Source organism: Pyrgilauda ruficollis, unplaced genomic scaffold, assembly GCF_017590135.1.
Source record: "Pyrgilauda ruficollis isolate IOZ18807 unplaced genomic scaffold, ASM1759013v1 scaffold191, whole genome shotgun sequence".
Taxonomy (NCBI): domain Eukaryota; kingdom Metazoa; phylum Chordata; class Aves; order Passeriformes; family Passeridae; genus Pyrgilauda; species Pyrgilauda ruficollis.
Window position 1 is genome coordinate 368,115 of NW_024518207.1, and position 19,047 is coordinate 387,161.

Below are 19,047 nucleotides of genomic sequence, written 5' to 3' on the forward strand. Positions count from 1 at the left end.
AACTGGCAAGTGAAGCACAATTCCAAGCCATGGCAGGAGGAGCCCATGGACCACCAGCTGTTCCAGTGTCCTCAGAGGTGGTGGTTGCACACAGGATGCTTGGACGTCACTGCTGGTGATGACGATGCCTGCAGGGAGAGCGACCCAGGCAGTAACTCCTGGGAACATGTTCATGCTTCAGCCAGCTCCTCTGACTTCCTCTACCCCAGGGAGAAAAAGAAAAGGGAGGAATAAAAAGCAGCTGACAGAATCCCACATGAGGGGCTTGGGATGCCACCAGGAGACCACCTTGGATGGATCTGAAGAGTGGCCAAGGTTGGCCTGGGTGTGGCTGACCCCGGGTGAGGCAGGGGTGTGTCTGGCCCCACCAGACTCTGCCAGCTTTGGCACTGGTGTGATGTCCCAGGAACGTCTCTGTGCCTGCCCCTGGATCCCTGGAAGTGTCCAAGGCTAGGCTGGATGGGGCTTGGAACAACCTGGGACAGTGGAAGGTGTCCCTGCCCCTGGCAGGGGGTGGGACTGGATGACCTCTAAGGTCACTTCCAACCCAAACCATTCCATGATTTCTTGGTGAGAAGAACTGTGGCCATGGGGAGGTCCCTGCCCAGAATTTTGGGTCCACCACCCCACCAGAGCTGTCCTACCTGATGTTCAAATGGATATGTCCCACCATGAGCTGCTGTCCCATGCCAGCTCCTACAGAGCTCCCACCCAATCACTAATTTGGGAAAGCAAGCTGTGGCCTGGCAGGGCCCCTCTGAACGAGGGTTTCTGCCATAAGGGATGTTAGGAAATTCCATTATGGATCTCCTGGCCATGTGTGAAGCAGGAATGGGTTTTTTTTCCATCTAAGTGCCCAGACAGCTCCAAAGACGTGATGAACTGCAAACGACCCATGGAGCCCATTGTCTCCAGGAGCTGGTGACAAAGCCACAGCGACCAGGCAGGGATGTCACACCCGGCTGGAAAACAATGATGCTGGAAGTGGTGGTGTGAGGCTGGGAATGGGACAGTCCCCTTCGGGAATGGGGACAGTTCCCTTCCAGAGTGTGGAGCGGGAAGAAGGCACCGGTGACAATGAGGGAAATCCAGAGCGAGTCCCCAGCCTCAAACTGCTTTAGCATGGGAGCAGTTTCACAGCCCTCATCTGGAAGCACATGCTCGGGCCATATCCATCATCCAGGCCAGAGCAGGGATGAGGGAGAAGAACCCTTTTGTAAGTGTTGGCCAGGGGAAATATGACTTATCTTGGAGAAATGAATCATGTTTCAGCGAATGCTTCCTGCAGAAATATTTTTCTCACAGCCTTTGTTCGGGGTTTTGGCAGATCTGGAGTCTGCTGGCGTTAGCAAAAGCCATCGCTCCCACCCACTGCTCCTGGGGCTGGAGTAGGAAATAAGGAATAAAGGCAGAGGGGACGTGGAAGGCTAAATCCATCACCACTGCCTGCAGCAGGATGTGGAGCTTAGAGGAGAATTTCGGAGGAGATCCCCGGATAAAGCCCAGCAGAGCCGAGTGCTTGGCTGCTCTTGTGAAGGTACCTGTGCTGGGCAGGCAGCTTGGAATTCTGACACTGGGGGGACAAATCCCTGTCGGGTGCTGGGGCTTGCTGGAAATCAGCCCTCAGTTCCTCCTTTCTCTCCTGAAAACCAGCATTTTGGGAGGGGGAAAGGGTGGTGTCTCCTGTTGCTATGTGTGGTTAGCCCCAGAAAATGAAAAGAAAATGAGAGAAAAAGCCGTGTTTTGACATGCAAATCAATCCTGAGCTCCTTTTCTCCTTCTCCAAAGGCTTTGACAGGGATCCTGTCTGCCTTCCCACCATTCACAAACATTGCTCTGGGTCACAGCTCGGGAGGGGAGGAAGGAAAAATGTCCATCTTGGTTCTGGAGAACTTCAAGGATTTTTCTTCCCAGTGGTAGGGAATTTTTCCTGGGAAGGCAATTTCATTCCTGGGCCTGGTAGGCTCCCTGATCATTTTAAAACAGACCCCTGAGGGGAATAAGGCCTTTAAAAGCTCCATTTGCTCCCAGCTATTTTACACAGTAACCCAAGCTGAAGTGAAGGATCTTTATTTAAATATGAATTAAGCCCCAACCTTCCCCTTTACTGCGTTATTTGCCTTTGAGGTTTACTTTGATATTATTTCAAAGTCTTGAAGCTAACAAAATGCTGGCCCATATTTAAAATGACAGGAGAGTTCTGGAAAAAGATTTAGGAGGCAACTAAAGTCTTTCAGTGCAGGGCTCCGAAACAGGACAGGAAATCATAAAAAGGCTGAGTGCACTTTACCAAGCTCCAGACAAACCCTGAGACTACAAAGGCGAGGGGAATGGCATCAAGACCACAAAGAGCATCAAGATGCAGCTGAAAAACCTGGAATTATTCCGTTAAAACACGGGCAGAATGCTGGCAACAGTGGAATCATGGAACCATGGAATGGCTTGGGCTGGCAGCGTGGTTGAAGATCACCCCATCCCACCCCTGCCATGGGCAGGGACACCTTCCACTATCCCAGGTTCCTCCAAGCCCCAAAGTCCAACCTGGCCTTGGGCACTTGCAGGGATTCCAGCCACAGTTTCTCTGCCAGGGCCTCAGTCGGTGCTGTTTGTTTCTTTCTGTGGTGTAGTTGAGCAGCTTTTGCCACTTTGGGGCTGCAAGTGGGAGAAAGGTTTAAAGATGAGACATAAATGTGTGATTTTTAATGTAAAGCAAAGAGGCCGTGTCTGAGTGGGCTGTGTCCTCCCGGTGCTGACCTCTCCTTTTGCTTCCCATCTCTTCCCAGCCATCCATCTGCTGCTGGAGCAGCTTTTGTCTGCCTGAAGCATCACAGAACCCTTTAGGCTGGACAAGCCCTCTAGGAGCAGAGTCCATCCATTCCCCCAGCACTGCCAAGGCAGTCCCCAAGCACCACACCCAAGCGGGTTTTAAATCCCCCCAGGGCTGGTGAGTTTTACTTTCACATTGCTCCTGATTTCAGTTTTTATCTCTTTGCCCAAGCCCGATTCAGGTCCCTTTGTCACTGCACTTTCCAAGAGCAGGAAACAGAGGATTTATCCTTGTCCTGAGCGTGCAGCTGCACGTGGGTCCTCCCTCCTCTCCCAGGTTTGTGTGGGATGCAGCTCCCCCAGCCAAGATCTCCGTGCTGAGGTGACACTGACCTCTTTTTGCTGTCACCCTGCAAGGGGGGGCTGGATTTGCCATCCCAGAAACAGTGCCTGGGTGGTCCCAGCCAAAGCAGCACTTCCAAGTTTCCAAGGATCTCTGGGAAAAATTGTCAGGGCTCCCCACTTGCCCCATCCCTCCCTGCTGTCAGCACTCCTTGGTTTTGTGTGGAAACGGGGTGGCCCTGGGGGTAGCCAGGGAGAACAGACATCCGAAGGGGTAGGACTTGGGGCTTGGATTTCTTTGGGGTTTTTTTTAGTTATTATTTTTTCATGTGGACTTTGGCTGAAAATGCAAAAGCCTTTCTTCCCTTCTTCCCTTTTAGAAACGGAGGGGTCAGAGGTGCTAAGCTGAGCTGGGATTGAGTAAAAAATTATTTTAAAAAGCCCCCAAATCAGTGAATTTTACATCCTCACTTCAGTGCTTGGCTTCTTTCCAGTGAGTATTTTGCTTTGTGGTTTGCTGGAATAGTTTGTACTGGTTTATGGGGTTTTTTTGTAGCCTTTCATGTGCACAGATACCAAGAAATCCAGGATCAATATTTAGCCAGGCTCCACGTGGGCGTGTGTGCTGCCATGGAGGAGAAATCCCATTGCTGGGACTAATCTGATCCTGCTGCTTTTAGGGATTTCTTGCTTTCATCCCCTTCTGCACAAGCCACCCTGCCCCTGCCCTTGGTGACATCCCTTAATCTCTCACAGGGTGTTGTGGCATCACAGGTGGGATTGGGAAGGACAATTTCAATCCCCTTGGGAATTAGGGGTGATAAATGCCATTGGAAAAGACTTTTGTGTATGGAAAAGAAAATTTAGACATCCACGTGCTGCCCATGAGGACACAGCTGCAGTTTGGGGTCTGGGTTTCCTGACTGCCCAGCTCCTGCCAGACAAACTCCAAGCACACAAAAAGCCTTCCCAGCAGCTGATGGAATTGTCTGCCTCCTTCTTCATGGAGTCAGGTGTGTTTGCTGCTAAGAATCTGTCAGCTGGAGAGTTCACAGCTCCCAAACTTTTTGGAGCATTTTATGGCCTTGGTTCTCCTCGGGAACTGAATGCACCCATCTGAACCCCATAGAAGGGCTCTCTCCTGCTAATTTGAACAGTCATTCCCTTTTCTGCCTAAAAACAAATGTTGTGTCCTAATTCCAGGCTCCAGATTTACCTCTCCAAGGCCATACAGCCACAGGAGCCTCAGCCGACCCCCAGAATTCATGAAAGAGGTTCCAAAGGTGCTTGTGAGCATTGATGTTCATTTACAGTTGCAGGGAGGGGTCGAAGGCTTTGATCTCCCGTGACAGATCCTTAAATCCATAGCACTGGAGCTTGGGGAAAGCAGCCCTGATTCTCTGCAGCAGCGAGGAAGGCACACGGCACAGATCCTTGGGAAAATCCAGCTGTGTCCTCTGCTCCTGAGCACCTCATGGCACGGCAGAGCAGCACCACAGGCTCCCTGGCGTGCCCTCAGAAAAGCTGGGTTTGGATTTTGGTGCCAGTGCTTAAAAAAACATCACTTCTTGTGGTGAAATGACAACCTGGAGAACGGTTAGAGATTCCCAAAATTGCAGTAACTGATGTGAAACCACACATTCCTCGGGGGCGGGGGGGGAAGTAATTCCGTGTGCTGCATGCTCTGACAGCTGTTAAATTCACCTTCTTAAATGGTGTTTTTGGCTCTGCTGGTACCCAGAGCCCAGACTGAGATGTCATTTACTTCTAAGTAAGAGCTTCTAATGGATGTGATGGATTTTCCTCCACGCAACGGGGCTTGTTTTAAAATAAACACTTGACATTGGGGCTCAGAAAGCTATCAGGGCATTAATGCATCTGATGCACACACAGAGAGGGTCGTGATTTGGCGTCTTAAAATGTTTTCCCCCGAAGCTGGTGTGGATGGAATGACATGATTTATTTTTTAATGGCCCTAGATACCACAGCAGGGAGTTTTTGGTGGTTTTTTGTTTAGTTTTGTTTTTTCCTTTTTTTTTTTTTTTCTTACCATGGTTGATGAGGAGAAAAGGTCATTTGGGAAAGTTTTGCCACATGTTTCCAGATCCTGGTCTAGTGGAAGGTGTTGGGTTTTAAGGTCCATTCCAAGCCAAACCATCCTGCAGACATCAGCCCGTACAAGTGATGCTCACACCCTCTGCACCCCATCTCCCCACTCCCTGGGAAAGGGTTTTTAGCCAAATTTCTGAGTGTCTAAACATTGTGGGGCACAAGGAAGAGTCTCAGCCTCTGCTGGGGGCTGTGGAGTTGAAAACATAAATCCCAAACCCTCGGTAGCTGCATGACATCTTTATTTTTACTGGCAAGAGAAGCAGTATACACAGCGACATTGCAGTCTCTTAGCTCGTTAAAAATATCTCAATAAATAAAACAAATAAGCAACATATACACTGGAACAGAAAATGAAAACAAAAAAGAAATTTTTTTTTAAAAAATCAAAAAAGGGGGAAGGGGATGAGCGGTAGGAAATCATGGAGCAATAAGGGAGATGTGGCAGAGTGTGGAGGGCAGTCTGTAATCCAGGCTGTACTTGAAACAATTCATGCAGGGAGCTGGGGGTATAGTGGGCTTTTTTCCTTCTTTTCCTCTTTTTGCTGAGAGCCTTGGTCCAGTTTTGCCATGACTGTACAAGAAATCAGGTTTGGAATATAAAAAATAAAAAAAAATAAAAAAAAAAAAAAAAAGGAGAAGCATACAGTTAAGGGGAAGTAAAACTTGAACCCAAAGATGCCTCATAAATGTGTTCCTGAATTAAGATTGCTTCCAGAAAAAAAAAAAAAAAAAAAAAAAAAAAAAAAAAAAAAAAAAAACCAAACCAAAAAAATTAGCGATAAAACATCAAACGCAAAGACAGACAGACAGACACAAAATCCCAACAGCAATGAACAACCAGGAATGTTCTTCTCCTTCTCTCTTTGGTCAGTCGTTCTGGGGAGAGATGTTGCAAAGCCTCAGCCCCTTCTCTTTGGTGCTGTTTTGCTACTCAGTCTAAAATGCTCTGCAAGAGTTCAGAGCGAGGGAGGTCAAGAGGGGTCTTTTGGACCAGTTTTCTTGAGGTTTGTAAGGTTTCAGAAGCTACAAACTTGGATATATCCCAATTCCACTTCAGTTGCAGACACTGGACAGTCTGGAGAAACGGGAAAAAAAAAAAAAAAAGAAAAGAGAAGAAAAATAAATACACCAAATTCAGGACACGTTTCTGTGCTAGGTTGTGTGGGAAGGGCTTTTTCCCTACAAATCCAGGCTGTGGTTCATCACCAGGTGTTGAATCCTGCCCCTGGTTCCGGCAGTGTGGAGTTAACCCCGGCACTGGGTGAGATCCAGTGTGCCAGGAGCAAGTGGAAGCACAGTTCCTTAGGCTTTTGGATAGACAGCCTAAATTCAGAGTCTGGTAATGCCACAGCCTGGTTTGCACTGGAGTTTAAAATGGTAAATCCGTAGGCAGGAGCAATATATCCATCAAAACATCACAGAATCCCAGAATGGTTTGGGTTGGAAAGGACATTAAAGCTCATCTCATTCCTCCCCCCTGCCATGGGCAGGGACAACTTCCACTATCCCAGGTTGCTCCAGCCTGGCATGGAACAGTTCCAGGAGCAGGAAAATTCTGTGGGACAAGCTCCATGAGCCAGCAGCGCCCATGGGATCCCCCATCCTGCTCAGGGCAGGGACGGCTTTGCAGGCAAGGTGCTGTTCCTGCTTCAGCAAAGCCACCTCAGCTCAGATATCAAAAAGCAGATATAATTATTTCCTCCCACTCAGGAAAGCTTCCATTTAGCTGATTTCCTTTCCTTTCCCTCTCCAAGTTATTAATTATCTAATTACAACCACATTCTGCAGACCAGCTCAGGGACTTGTCAGGCTGCCCAGGACCACTCAGGAGAGCTCCACCTCTCCGGGTGGTTTGGGGATGCCCACGTCTGACAGATGATAGACTGACCCTTTCCCCATCCAGGGAGGGCTCCAGGAAAGGAAAATAAAATCCAGGGTGGACGAAGACACCACAGAGCAATTTGCTGATTTTATTTTTTTATTTATTATTTTTTTCCAGCCAGCAGAAGAAAGGGGTGGAGGATGGTCACACGAGGTTTTGCTGTGCCCTGCTCTTCTCTGAATACGGCTGACACAAAAACGAGGTAAAACCAGATAAAAAGCTGGTCTAGTTCCAGGGATTTTTTAAAATCCCACCCAAGAGCAGAGAGCTCAGCACAAAGCTGCTCCCAGGGCAGAGCTGACGTCTTTAACCCTGGCTGAGACCCCCTGCTCTGGCTGCTGCTGCCCTGGGGCCTTTCCTTCCCACTGGTTCTTTCTGGATTCCAGCTCCAGCTGCAGAACTGGGAATTCCACAGCACTTCGGTGCTAAAGGGCTGATTTTCCTCCCTGTTATGGTGAGGGGATGGTGATGGCCTGCCCTGTGGATTGTAGATGTCCAGAGCTCTGGGATGGCTCTGCCACATTCCACCTCATGCTGGTTCTGTGGAACTGGATTGGCTTTTCTGAGGTACCTTTTGACCCAAACTGTGCTGTGATTCTCTGAAATCACACTCTGAAATCACACTCTGAAATTAGGCTCTGGAATCAGACTCTGAATCTGGCTTGTGATCCTCATGTCAGCAACCTGGCCCTGCTTGCTGCAGTGCAGCTATTGCAGGGGGAAGGAAGGGCTGAGGAAGAGGGAAAATGCCCCAAAAACCTCTGTGGCCTTGCACACTTCCAGGAATGGGAATTGCTTTCTCCTGGGATTTCTCGGGGACTTCCAAGCATTTCTCTTACCCTAACACAGAACCCAGCTGTGATGCCCTGCCACAGCCCAGCTTCTTTTGTCTGACGCTTTGCTGATCCATTTCTCCCTGGTTTTGAAGCATTTCCCAGCCCCACCAGGAGCATTCCCCAGCCCAGCATGGATGTCACAGGAGTAGGGAGCTGCTGGCCTGATGGAAGGTGGCAGCAGGAGCACGGCCCTGGCTGCAGGAAATTTCACAACAGGTCCCCCAGGCTTTGCTTATACAGGATTGGGGTGGGTTTGGTTACAAAAGGATTGAAATAATTTCCGTGACATGGCCGAGAGTGCAAATGAAATGTGAAATGCAGGAAAACTGCTGGAGTTTGTTTGGGTTTTTTGGTTTTGGTGGGTTTTGCTGTTTTATTTTGGTTTTTTTTTTTTTTAAAGGTAGCTTTTCCAATTTCTTTTAAAGTTGAGGGTGTAGAAAAAAGGCTTTGCCCCAAGGGCCTTTTTTGTTTTCTTGCCCTACATCCCAGGCACATTTTAGGGTGAATAGGGAAGGAGAAATCCCATGTGGGGTTGGTTCTTCTCAGAGGTAAGGCCTGAACAAGATGGGAGAGAGCAAACACGTCAAGGTGAGGAAAATGTGGCATTCATAGAATCCCAGAATGGTTTGGGCTGGGAGGGATCATAAGGTCCATCCTGTTCCATCCCTGCCATGGTCAGGGATGACTTCCACTATCCCAGGTTGCTGCAAGCCCTATCCTTAAACACTTCCAGGGATCCAGGAGCAGACACAGCTCCTCTGGGCACCCTCTGCCAGGGCCTCACCACACTCAGAGTGAGGAATTTTCTTCCTCACTGAATCTCTCCTCTTTCTAGTGTAAAAAATTATTCTGGAATAGCCTCATCAGTAGCTTCAAGCAATGCTGGGCTACAGCACAAAAGGTGATGCTCCTGCTTCAGGAAATCACTAAAATCCCATTCCTGAGCTCAGGAGACATCATTCCTAGCTGTTTTGGGAATAACTCCTCTAAAAAGTCCTGTGGCACAGATCAATCAGAAGATCCATGGTCAGGTTTGGACACTTGGCCTCCAAGCATCCCATGGGGTGTGATCTGTTCAAAAACCTCCCAAAACTTTTGCTGCTTGAGCTCAAAATTTTCCATGCCCAATGGTGATTCCTTTCTTGCCATTGCTTTTGTCTTGTGGGCAAATAAAAAAAACAGCCCTGCTGTTTCAGGGCATGGGGAGAGTGGGAAGCTGCCAAAATTGCTGATGGCATCCCCATGACTGGGAGAATCACTGCTGAAGGGATGTTCCCAAATTCTTTCATGGAATTTTCAGCTGTCCCTGGAGCCAGAATCAATGGTAGCCACTCCACAGGGTGGTCTGGGCTGGAAGGGACCTTAAAGCTCACCCATTCCGTGGGCAGGAACACATTCCATCAGACCAGGTTAATCAGAGCCCTGTCCAATCTGGCCTTGCTTAAATTTAAATTGCTCAAATTCATTTAAATTTAAGCTTGTTTAATTTAAATATAAACCTGTTTCAATTTAAGCCTCTCCTTGTTTAAATGTTAAACCATTTCATGATTTGGATGGGGAAAAAAAAAAAAAAAAGGCACCTTAAAACAGCAGAATTCTCTTGATTTTTTGGGATAAAAGGCTAAACCTAGCAGAAATCCCTTGATTTCCACAAGCCTGGAAAGGAGGGAGCCCTGGAAAAGGCAGCAGGAGAAGGCTGCAAGGCTTCAGAGGGGAGGAAGCAGCGGAGAAAGGAATTCAGATAATTGTGTCCGTGCGAGGGGGCGGAGAGAGGGCCAAAATCAGATCGAATGCTGCGGGTAGGGACAGACTGAAACCAGATCCCCTGGCTGGGGCTGTGCTGCCTCTGCTGCTCTACCCTTATCAACCCTCTGCTCTTGAAGTCTCCCAGATGAAGGGAAAGCCACAATTATGTGCATCTTACAGCTGGGAAACCATTTCAAAAGACATCCCTGGCAGAGGCTCATTCCTGAACCTCGGGGCCCCCCTTGGACCCTCTCTCTGACTCAGCCCAGCCCTTGCAGAGCTGGGGGGATTTATCTGCCCGTGGCTGGCTGGAGGTGAAACATCCTCCCTGTATCCTGCAGCTCCCCAGTTTGTTATCAGGAGCATTTTGATGGGTGTGTGGCATGAGGAAATGGAGATTGGAGCCTTGTTTCCTCCCCCTGGGGCTGTTTCTCCCTCTCCAGACCCTCTTGTGCATCCACTGCTCGCTGACACCTCGCTGTGCGGGGAGAACGGAGGATCCTAAAGGAATGATGCCACAAGAAGAAGCCAAGGGGACATCCCTGGTCCTTTCTGCCTGGGTCTGCTCCCAGCCATTGGAGCAGGATGGAACACAGCCACGAGGTTAGGGATTGGACAATTGTGAGTGCTCCTCTCACTTATTGCCAGAAATGGCTCTGTAATTTTGCTTTAAATATTTTTTTTCCCCTCACACAGCTGCAGAAAGGGTTATTGGTGTCCATAGAATCCCAGAATGGTTTGGGTTGGAAGGGACCTTAAAGCCCATCTCACTTCACCCACTGCCATGGGTAGTGACAGTTTCCACTATCCCAGGGTGATCCAAGCCCAGTCCAATCTGGCCTTGAATGGAAAGAACCTCTTGAGAAGAAGAGAGGGATGCTCACCAAAGAGAGGAATTCAATGGCTTCTACCTGTGGGCTCAACAACTTTCCATGGAAAAACTTTGGGGCCCAAAACACCTAAAAGGAGCCAATTCTTCAACATTTCAGGTTGTAGCCCAGCTAAAATCGGTCTTGTGGGTGTGTGCTCACCACAGGGAGGAGAAGGGAATGCTGACAAGTGAAGCATTTTGCTGCTGGGATGCTCAGATGTTCTCTGTTAGGTTCTGCCTCCCTGCAGCAATATTTGGGCAGCCAGGAATGTTGGCCCCAAGGTGCTGCATCCCTCCGTCACCAGAAAGTTAAAACAAATATAAAAACAGCTTTAAACCAACATTAAAAAAAAGCTTTGAACAGAAAAGGCGCATTTCCCCCAGCCCTGCACTCCTCCACAGGCGGAGCAGGGCTGGTGGCAGCTGGAGGAGGAGGAGGCAGGTTTGAAAACCTTTTTGAAAACCTTGGCAGCACATCACTAGAAGGGCAGCTCGGAGTTGCCGAGGGGCGGAAGCCACTAATGAGCAGCGGGAGCAGGGAAAAGCAGCGGAGCTGCCCCGGGTTCGGGAGTGAGCCGGGAGCTGCCCGGCTGCCTGGTGGGTGCCTGGGGGAACGAGCACTGGGGGACTCCAGCGGCATCTCCTGAGCCAGGGCTGGGGCAAAGAGGGGCAGGAGGTGGCCCCCACCAGCCCTCCTGGCTAGCAGAGCTCATCGTCGCTTTCTTTGGCTCAAATCCACTGCCCCACACAAGCCACGGGAGAAAGGTGTGGAACAAAGTGGGGGAAAGGCAGGGAATGAGGTGTTCTCCTGGTGCAGCTCCAGGGAAATACCCAGGCTGGGGAGAAGAGCTTGCACAGACACTGATGTGTGTCGCCACATTTCTCTTCACAGAGAAAAGCGAGGCACAATTCTTCCCAAGAATATTTCTGGGTTTCACATTCTCTGGACTTCAGAGAAAGAAAACACAGTTCTTATCTTATTTGCTGTGCCTGTGTTTGTGCAAAAGTAGGATGCAATGTGAAGATTGTTTACCCAAAGGGATGGTGTTTTATTTCCTTGGCCTATCAGGGCCAAGTGTGTGTGTGTGTGTGTCGGGACTGTGGGCTGACAGGAGATGAGTGCAGTGTTGTGCAGTTGTGAGCAGAGTTGAGTGCTTGGCAGATTCAGTTTAGATGTAATGTAACACAGTGGATTATAATATAGAATAATATAGTGTAATAAAGTAATCAATCAGCCTTCTGATATCCATGGGGTCAGATGCATCATTCTCTCCCCTCGTTGGGGGCGAAAATATCATCGATAGATGTGTCCCTAGAAAGCGGCTCTGAGGCTCACACCAAGGGAGAGAGAGCCACATCCCACCCTCCTCTGCCTCCTGGATCCCACATCCTACAGCCCTCTCGAATCCAGGCGGGCTCCAGCTGCCAGAGCACTGGCAGTTCTGGGCAGGCACTGCCTGAAATGCACACCCAAAACGGGATTGGGAATGGCTGGAAACCGGGGAAGGAGGGTGGAGTTGTCACAGGTGGCCCATCTGCTTCCACTGAGATGCTCACAATGACAGATCCTACCCTGCACAGACACTGTGGCAACCCGAGGGGGAATTTAATTTAATTTAATTTAATTTAGGACAAAGCTGGCAGTCACTGGGACAGAGGGTCACTGGTCCCTCTATGCCTCTGCAAGGATAAACACAACTGAGATATGAACCAGGCTGTGAGAGCATTCCCTTTCCTCCACCCTGTTTTAGGAGAGCAGATATTATTGGCCAAAGGAAAAACCTTTCCTCCACCCCCTCAGTGCTCCTGCCAAAATAATACAAATTCTAGGAAAGACACCTTCTCTAAAAATAAACATATACATCTGTGGCTTTCTTCTTTTTCCAAGGGAACTCTGTTGGTCTGGCCTGCTCAGCCAGCAGCTCCTCTGCTCTCACAGATTTCCTGTGTGCAGCTGCAGTTCCCAAACCTCAGCAGCAGCAGAGTCCCTGTGGGATGATCCAGGATTTTCCTACCCCATGGATGAGACTTTTCCTACATTTTCCTCCTTTGCCTGTCCTTGCATGGATTAAATATTTTGGGAGCAAGTCTGGCTGTACCTGTGGGTGAGCATAAGGAGGAGCAGCCTCATTTTTTTTCATCAGTGCAGCACAAAGGCTCTGTAGTAATCTCTGCTCCTAGGAGTAAATCGGGAAGGATGACAGCCATCCATTATGACTGACTCAGCTGTGTGGATTAATGCCAGTGGAGTTAATAACAACAAAATCCCCCTGTTTTAAAAGCATCTAGGGTTTAAACTCCTTCTTTCAAATAATAAAGGAAAAACAAACAAAACAAAAAAAAAAATTGGGGCCACCCACTAAAAAGCAGAGATATAAAATCCATGGAATTCTGGGGGCTTCTGGGACCAATCCACAGGACAGGTACGAGCGCCCCGGGAACTTGGGGTGCTTTTTCATGTCCCTGACAAAAAGCAGCTGAGACACCTGTGGGCCAGATGTGCACAGCTGTACGTGTGCTGCTGCCCATCAATCCTGGGCTCCCACCCCGCTCCAGATGCTAGCCCTCACAAACACAGCTTGGAAGGCCGGGCTGGAGTGAGGGAGCTGTGAGCCCAGGAATTTCCCTCTTCTCAGGAGCCTCCTCTGCACGAAAAGCCCTCAGAGTCCCCCTGGCCTGCACCATGCAAATCTGAGGCAGAGACCCCCAGGGGAAATTCTCAGGAGAGACACTGACATCCCACAGCTGTAAGTTTTAATGCCTCTGCATTAAAAATTGCCCCTGGTGGGGGAGGTACCACCCCCTCAGCATTTAAGACCCAAAAACTCATCAATACCTGCCTTGGAATTGGTGTATTCTGGTTTTTATCCACAGTTTTGCCATCTCTCCATGGGCACACGTGTAAAGGGTTTTACCTTTTCCTGCAAAAAGTATGGCACTTGTGCCTACAACTCTGGGAAGAAAAATCTTGCCTGTCCTGAGTTAGCCTTGGAGATGATTGCTGAAAAAAGATCCTTTTTCTTGGCATTTGGAGTAGGAATGAAGCTGTGTTTGCTTCTCAAAACTGCCAAAGAAAGGCTGGGGCAGCTTCCCCGCAGCATGGTTGGATTTAATCCTGTTTTTACTCTTATGGATCCTTACAGAGCACCACAAGAAGCCCTCAGTGGGAAGAAGCCAGGAAGATTCCCCATCGCCTTGCCCACTGTGCTCAATGCCCAGGTTTTGGACTCCCATCCCAGGTGAAATTCCCAGATGTCTGCAGGAGAAAGGATGCTACTTTTGCATCTTCACCCCACTATAAGGCACACCCTGAAGGTCCCTGAATTCCTCAATCCCAATTCCCTAGCCCCATCTTCAGTGTTTCCCACATGGCAGGTGTTATTCCTTGTTCCTCGATAACCACCCAGGCTCTGAGCAATGGAGGTGATTCAGCCCCAGAACTTTGGGAAGGGATTGTGCCTGGCCAGGTCTCCATCTGGGATTAATCAGCGTGGCTTCCTTGAAGTCAAGGGGCCAAATTCTCACTTGGAATAAACCGGCTTAGCCCTGCTGCAGTCAATAAAGGCCCTCTGATCTTTTTTTTATGGCAAGAATTGCTCAACTCTTTAAAATACCTGGGGTTAGAGGGTGCTGCCCTCGAGAAGAGTGAGTTATATTTTATATGACAAACAATCCTGCTGGGGGAAGGAGTCCTCGGCATGGAGTGATCCACTCCGGATTTTGTGGGGCTGGGGTGAGTCACTGGGACTGGGGCTTTTGGCACCCTGGGAATGGTGACAGTGACTTGGAATTTGAATATTTGTGATAGGCCCGGTTTGCTCTGCATTCCTTATCTCCTCCTGCCCCAGGGCTCTTTCTCTCCCTTTTTCTTGGCCTGGCAGCTACATCAGCATGGCACAAGCTCGGCAAAAGCCAGCCTGAGTCCCACATTTCTCCTCGCCCCCACCTTTCCTCCAGCCTTTAATGCAAGTACCTCACAGTACAGTTGTTTTCCTAAACTTTACAGCTGCTGCCCTCCATGCGGATGGCTTTGCCCATGCTTAGAATCACAGAACATCCCATTAAAACCCTTAAACCAGGCTTCTTACAGCAAGCCCTCTGGATTTCAGCCCCAGCCCTTTAAGGTACTCAGCCTGTTCCCTGCCCTGGTGTTTATAATCATCTCTACCCCTCTCTTTCCTCTTCCTACTCCTCTCCTTGCCATCCTCTTCCCAAGGGCTTCCTGGGGGTGCCCAACTCCTTGGGGTCTCTTGTGCAGGGCCAGGAGTTGGACTTGATGCAGGCAACAGCAGATTGGCTGTGAATCTCCCCTGGGGCTGGTCAGAGTGGGGATATTTTATCTTTATTTCTGTGGGTTTGGATGCTGCCATCCTCTTCCCGTGGTCAGCACATCTCCCTGCTCCACGTCCGGGCTCTGAGCATCCATGAATCATTCTTCCACGACCCCCGGGAGCAGCATCGCTGCCTCGAGCCCGGCATGGGGCTGGCCAGCTGCTTTATGGGCTTCCCTGAAACTGCTCTGTGGGTTGTGCCGAGCAGGCAAACCATGGGAGCGGGACAGGGAGCCAGATCTTACTCACAACCTCTTTAGTTTCCAGCCTGGATAGCGCCGGGAGCTTCCCAACCCTCTGCTCTGCTCCAAAAGCCTCCCCTCCCATGGATGAACACCCTGAGGGGTTCAATTCCCGAAGCAATGACTGACTAACGATTTCTAAAATCTTGTTTTATTCTGCTTGCTGTCTGTGCCGCTGCTCCCTGTTCCTTTCCTATCAATAAATTATCCCCTTCAGAGCAGCTCCCGTGTCACCTGTTCATCGCACTTCTGGATTTTACAGCTTCATGAGAGGTAAAACAAAGTTATCACTCCCTTGCTGCTGCTTTCTAAAGGGGAGCAAACAGCCTTGCTCCAGCGAGTTCAAATTTTTGGAGGAAGAAGCGGGCAGAGGTGGAACCTTTCTGCTCTAGGAGCAAGCAGATTGGCTGGACTGTGTTTAATGGAGGATGCAATCAAATGCTCAATATTTCAGTGTGAGCTGCTCGAGGAGCAAACGGATCAGCTGGTGTGTGTTTAGTGGAGGATCAATCACATGTTCAATATTTCAGTGCGTGCTGCTCGCCTCGCTGGCCGGCTGGGGTTTAGCACATGCTCTGCTGACTCAGAGCGGCCCAGCCAGCGACTCGCAGGAACATGATTTGTGTGCAGCACGCACTCAGCAGCCTAAGGAAAAAAAGCCCTGGAAAATCAGTTTCCACGGTCTTTTCCAGCCTGTCGTGCTGCGAAAGGGCAGATGTGTGTTCTCCTGTCTGCAGTTGTCAGGTTTTTGGGGTTTGGGTGATTAAACGAACGGGTTAAGTGGACGAGTGAGTGCGGCTGACTCAGCTCGGCAGCAGCTGGCTGGCCTTGTTTAGGTTTGCCAGCTGCAAAAGCTGGACTTGTTTGAGCCTCAGCGAGTGACCCCTGCGAGGTTCCCGCTGGGATAGTAACCTGTGGCACTGATGCAATCCCCGCTCTGGGGGGAGCAGGAGGAGCTCCCCACAGCATCTGCTCCCAACAAAGGCTCCGTGCTGGAGCTTGGCCGTGTTGCTCCTCTCTGGGCTCTACTGCGGGCAGAGCTGAGCCCAGCTGAGCCCAGCTGGTGCTGCTGGGAGCCAGGGGCTTGCTCAGAAGTTGCTGATGGGCTCCTCTGCTCGGGTTTGCAGCTCAGGGAATCTCAAAATGGTTTGGTTTGGGAGGGACTTTTACAGGTCGTCTGATCAACACCTTCCTCTAGACTGGGTTTTTGCAAGCCCCGTCCAAGCTGGCCTTGGATGTTTCCAGGGCTGAAGGGAACCTCTGGTTAATGCTGAACAGCTTTTCTGCTCTGTACAACCAAGTTTTACACACGGTTTATATTTGCAGTACAAGATGTTTAAGTTTTGAATTCTCCAGGTTAAACCAGCGTGTGGTATTTGTGAAGGGAGGGAGGCTGGGTGTTACATTTGGTGACTGAAATGAGGGTTTAGAGGCTTATTAGGAAATCAGATTGAATTCAGGGAGAGACTAGGGAAGCTTGGATCTGTCTCTGTCTAGAGAAATGTGTTCATGCTTCTGCACACAACGCACAGATCATCTGTGATCCCAGATTCAGTTAAATATCTGTGTGTGGAAATGTCTGGGGTGACTTAATTTAAGAACTTTTCACTCCTCTGTGAAATTTAAGAACTTTTCACTCCTCTCCTCTGAAAAACTCTGCTTTTTACCTGTTAAAAATGCTTTGGTTTTCTTTTGAAATTTCTAGTTGCTGCTGTTACACAGACACAGATGGGCCTCATCATACCATAAAGTTACAGAATGATTTGGGCTGGAAGGGACCTTAAACCTCATCTTGTTCTACCGCCTGCCATGGGCAGGGACACTTTGCTATCCCAGGCTCCAAGCCCCATCCAACCTGGCCCTAGACACTGCCAGGTCTGGGGAAGATCTGTATCTGTGTGTGCACTGCACCTTTCACCTCCAATACAGCATTTCCCTGTCAATAAATATCAGTGTGAACCTATGCACAGACATTCAGGTTAAAGGCTCCCTAAAAGCAGCAGTAATTGAAATCAACACAAATAAATGAGATGATTTTCCCTGAAATGGCAGAAGAAATGCAAGTGCTGGGCCACACTCCCCTCCTGGAAGTGCACGGATGCACCCGACAGGAAACCTAACCTGACATCCCACACGGTTTGGCTGAGAAAAGTGATCTCTGCCCCCTCCATACTTATTTATATTTTCAGTTGACTGCATAATCTGGCCCTCTAGAAAGTCCCTTCAGGAGGTCACACAGCTGAAATAATAGCTAATGAATTTGTAAGAAAATTATTTCAGACTTATTAAATGCTTTCTTCCTTCCCTTCCAAGTGTTTACATGCTGTTCCCAAGCTCTGTGGGGTTGGAATAAGGAGGCTGGCAGGACTGTGCCAGCTCCAGACACTTCAGGAGAGCTGCTGGCATTGCTTTTCCTTCCAGAGATATCCTCATTCTGCTCCCATCTCCTCACCTGGCTGTTCCACCTCTGCTTTTGAGACGGCCTTATGTCCAGGGGATGAGGCTCTTGGACTTCTCCAAATGATTTCCATCTCTGCTCCATTAATCATGGATTGGTTTGGGTTGGAAGGGACCTTAAAGATCTTTGAGGGTGAAAAGACCTGAGTTTATTCCTCCAGTGCCTGGTTACACAAGCTAGGCCCTGGCTGCAGGAATTGTGATTTGTGTCTGCTCTGAGGGGATCTCCTCCCCTTTTCCATGGATGCCAAGATCCTTCTGTGTGCATGGGCTGGAGACAAGGGGCTTAATTTTTGGAGGCTCACTGCCTGGCTCCCTGGTGAGATCCAGCCAAGTCATCTTGTTGGCTGAGCAAGGGAATGCCTGTGGGATTTTCCTTGCTAGGAAAAGGAGCTGGGACCAGACATGGAGACAGCTCAGGACGTGTGGGTACAGCCCTGAACCAACTTGTGCCTTCGCCTGGACTTGAGCTGTGTATTCCAAACTTGACAATGCTGCTTCATCCTTACTTAGGCTGCTCTTGTGTGTTAGGGATTTTAGTTTTTCCGAGACATGCAAAGAGTAACTAAATGATAAAGGCTGCTGGATAGGAGTTTAGGCTGGAATTCTCAAAAGGATCAAGAAAACTTGGTGTCTTTAAAAAACCTCCCAGCTCTGGAGGGGTCCTAAATCTCTTTGGCTTCAGTCTGCTCATCATCAACCCCAACAGATTATTAGCTTAATTAATCAGTTAATGTAGTAAATTTCCAGCCTTTGGGTTTTAGGTGGAAAAGCTTGAAAACATAATTTTTGAGTTCTAAACTAGCAAAAAGGACCTTAAAATAAATTTTCTGGAATCCTGCCTCAGTTCATGTCTGATTAGGGTTGGAAATTCCTTGGAATAGGGAGGAACTGGAGGAAAATTACTCCAAGAGGTATTTGGGCCTGAATTATCCAGCAGCACTACTCAGGCAGTTTTCCCTGCCCTGAGTTTTACATCTGTGTGCTGACCAGAATGGTGACTTTTATTTTTATTTAAAGCATCCCCATCCCTACAAAAACCTCTGGTGGTTTGTGAACCACAGCTCTGCCGATTTAAATCATGCCTAAATATTTAAGGCCAGCCTGATTTATGCTGGAACTGCTGGCTCATCAGCTCTCCCTTTAATCATTAGGGTTGTTGGGACTATCCAGCCCCCCCTTGGTCACTTTGCAGGATCCTGCTCAACCCGGAGGCCTCGGGATGGCTCCAGCCCAAGTGACCTCCTCGGGATCCTGGTGCAGAATTCTCCTGGTGGTACCCTGAGATCAGCAGATGCTGGCCTTTCTCTCAACTCCCACTCAGTGCCTCAAATCCCAGAGAAAGCTCTCCTTCCGCTGCTACACCCTCTGCTTTGAAGACAAAAGATGATTCAACAAGATATTTGAAGTTGGGGGGGTGTGTGTGTGGAAGGGGGCGGGGGGGGGGGGGGTTGGGGTTTGT

The 19,047-nt window shown here is 49.2% G+C and overlaps 1 protein-coding gene across 1 annotated transcript in view; it reads right to left on the bottom strand.

The window, feature by feature from the left end:
* Positions 1 to 6,006: 6,006 nt before the first annotated feature.
* The window catches only part of TWIST2 (twist family bHLH transcription factor 2), a 26,573-nt gene continuing 13,532 nt past the window's right edge, over positions 6,007 to 19,047 (bottom strand). The window contains exon 2 of the mRNA XM_041465784.1: positions 6,007 to 6,295. The gene's annotated coding sequence lies outside the window, so the exon portion shown is untranslated. The remainder of the gene's footprint in view (positions 6,296 to 19,047) is intronic.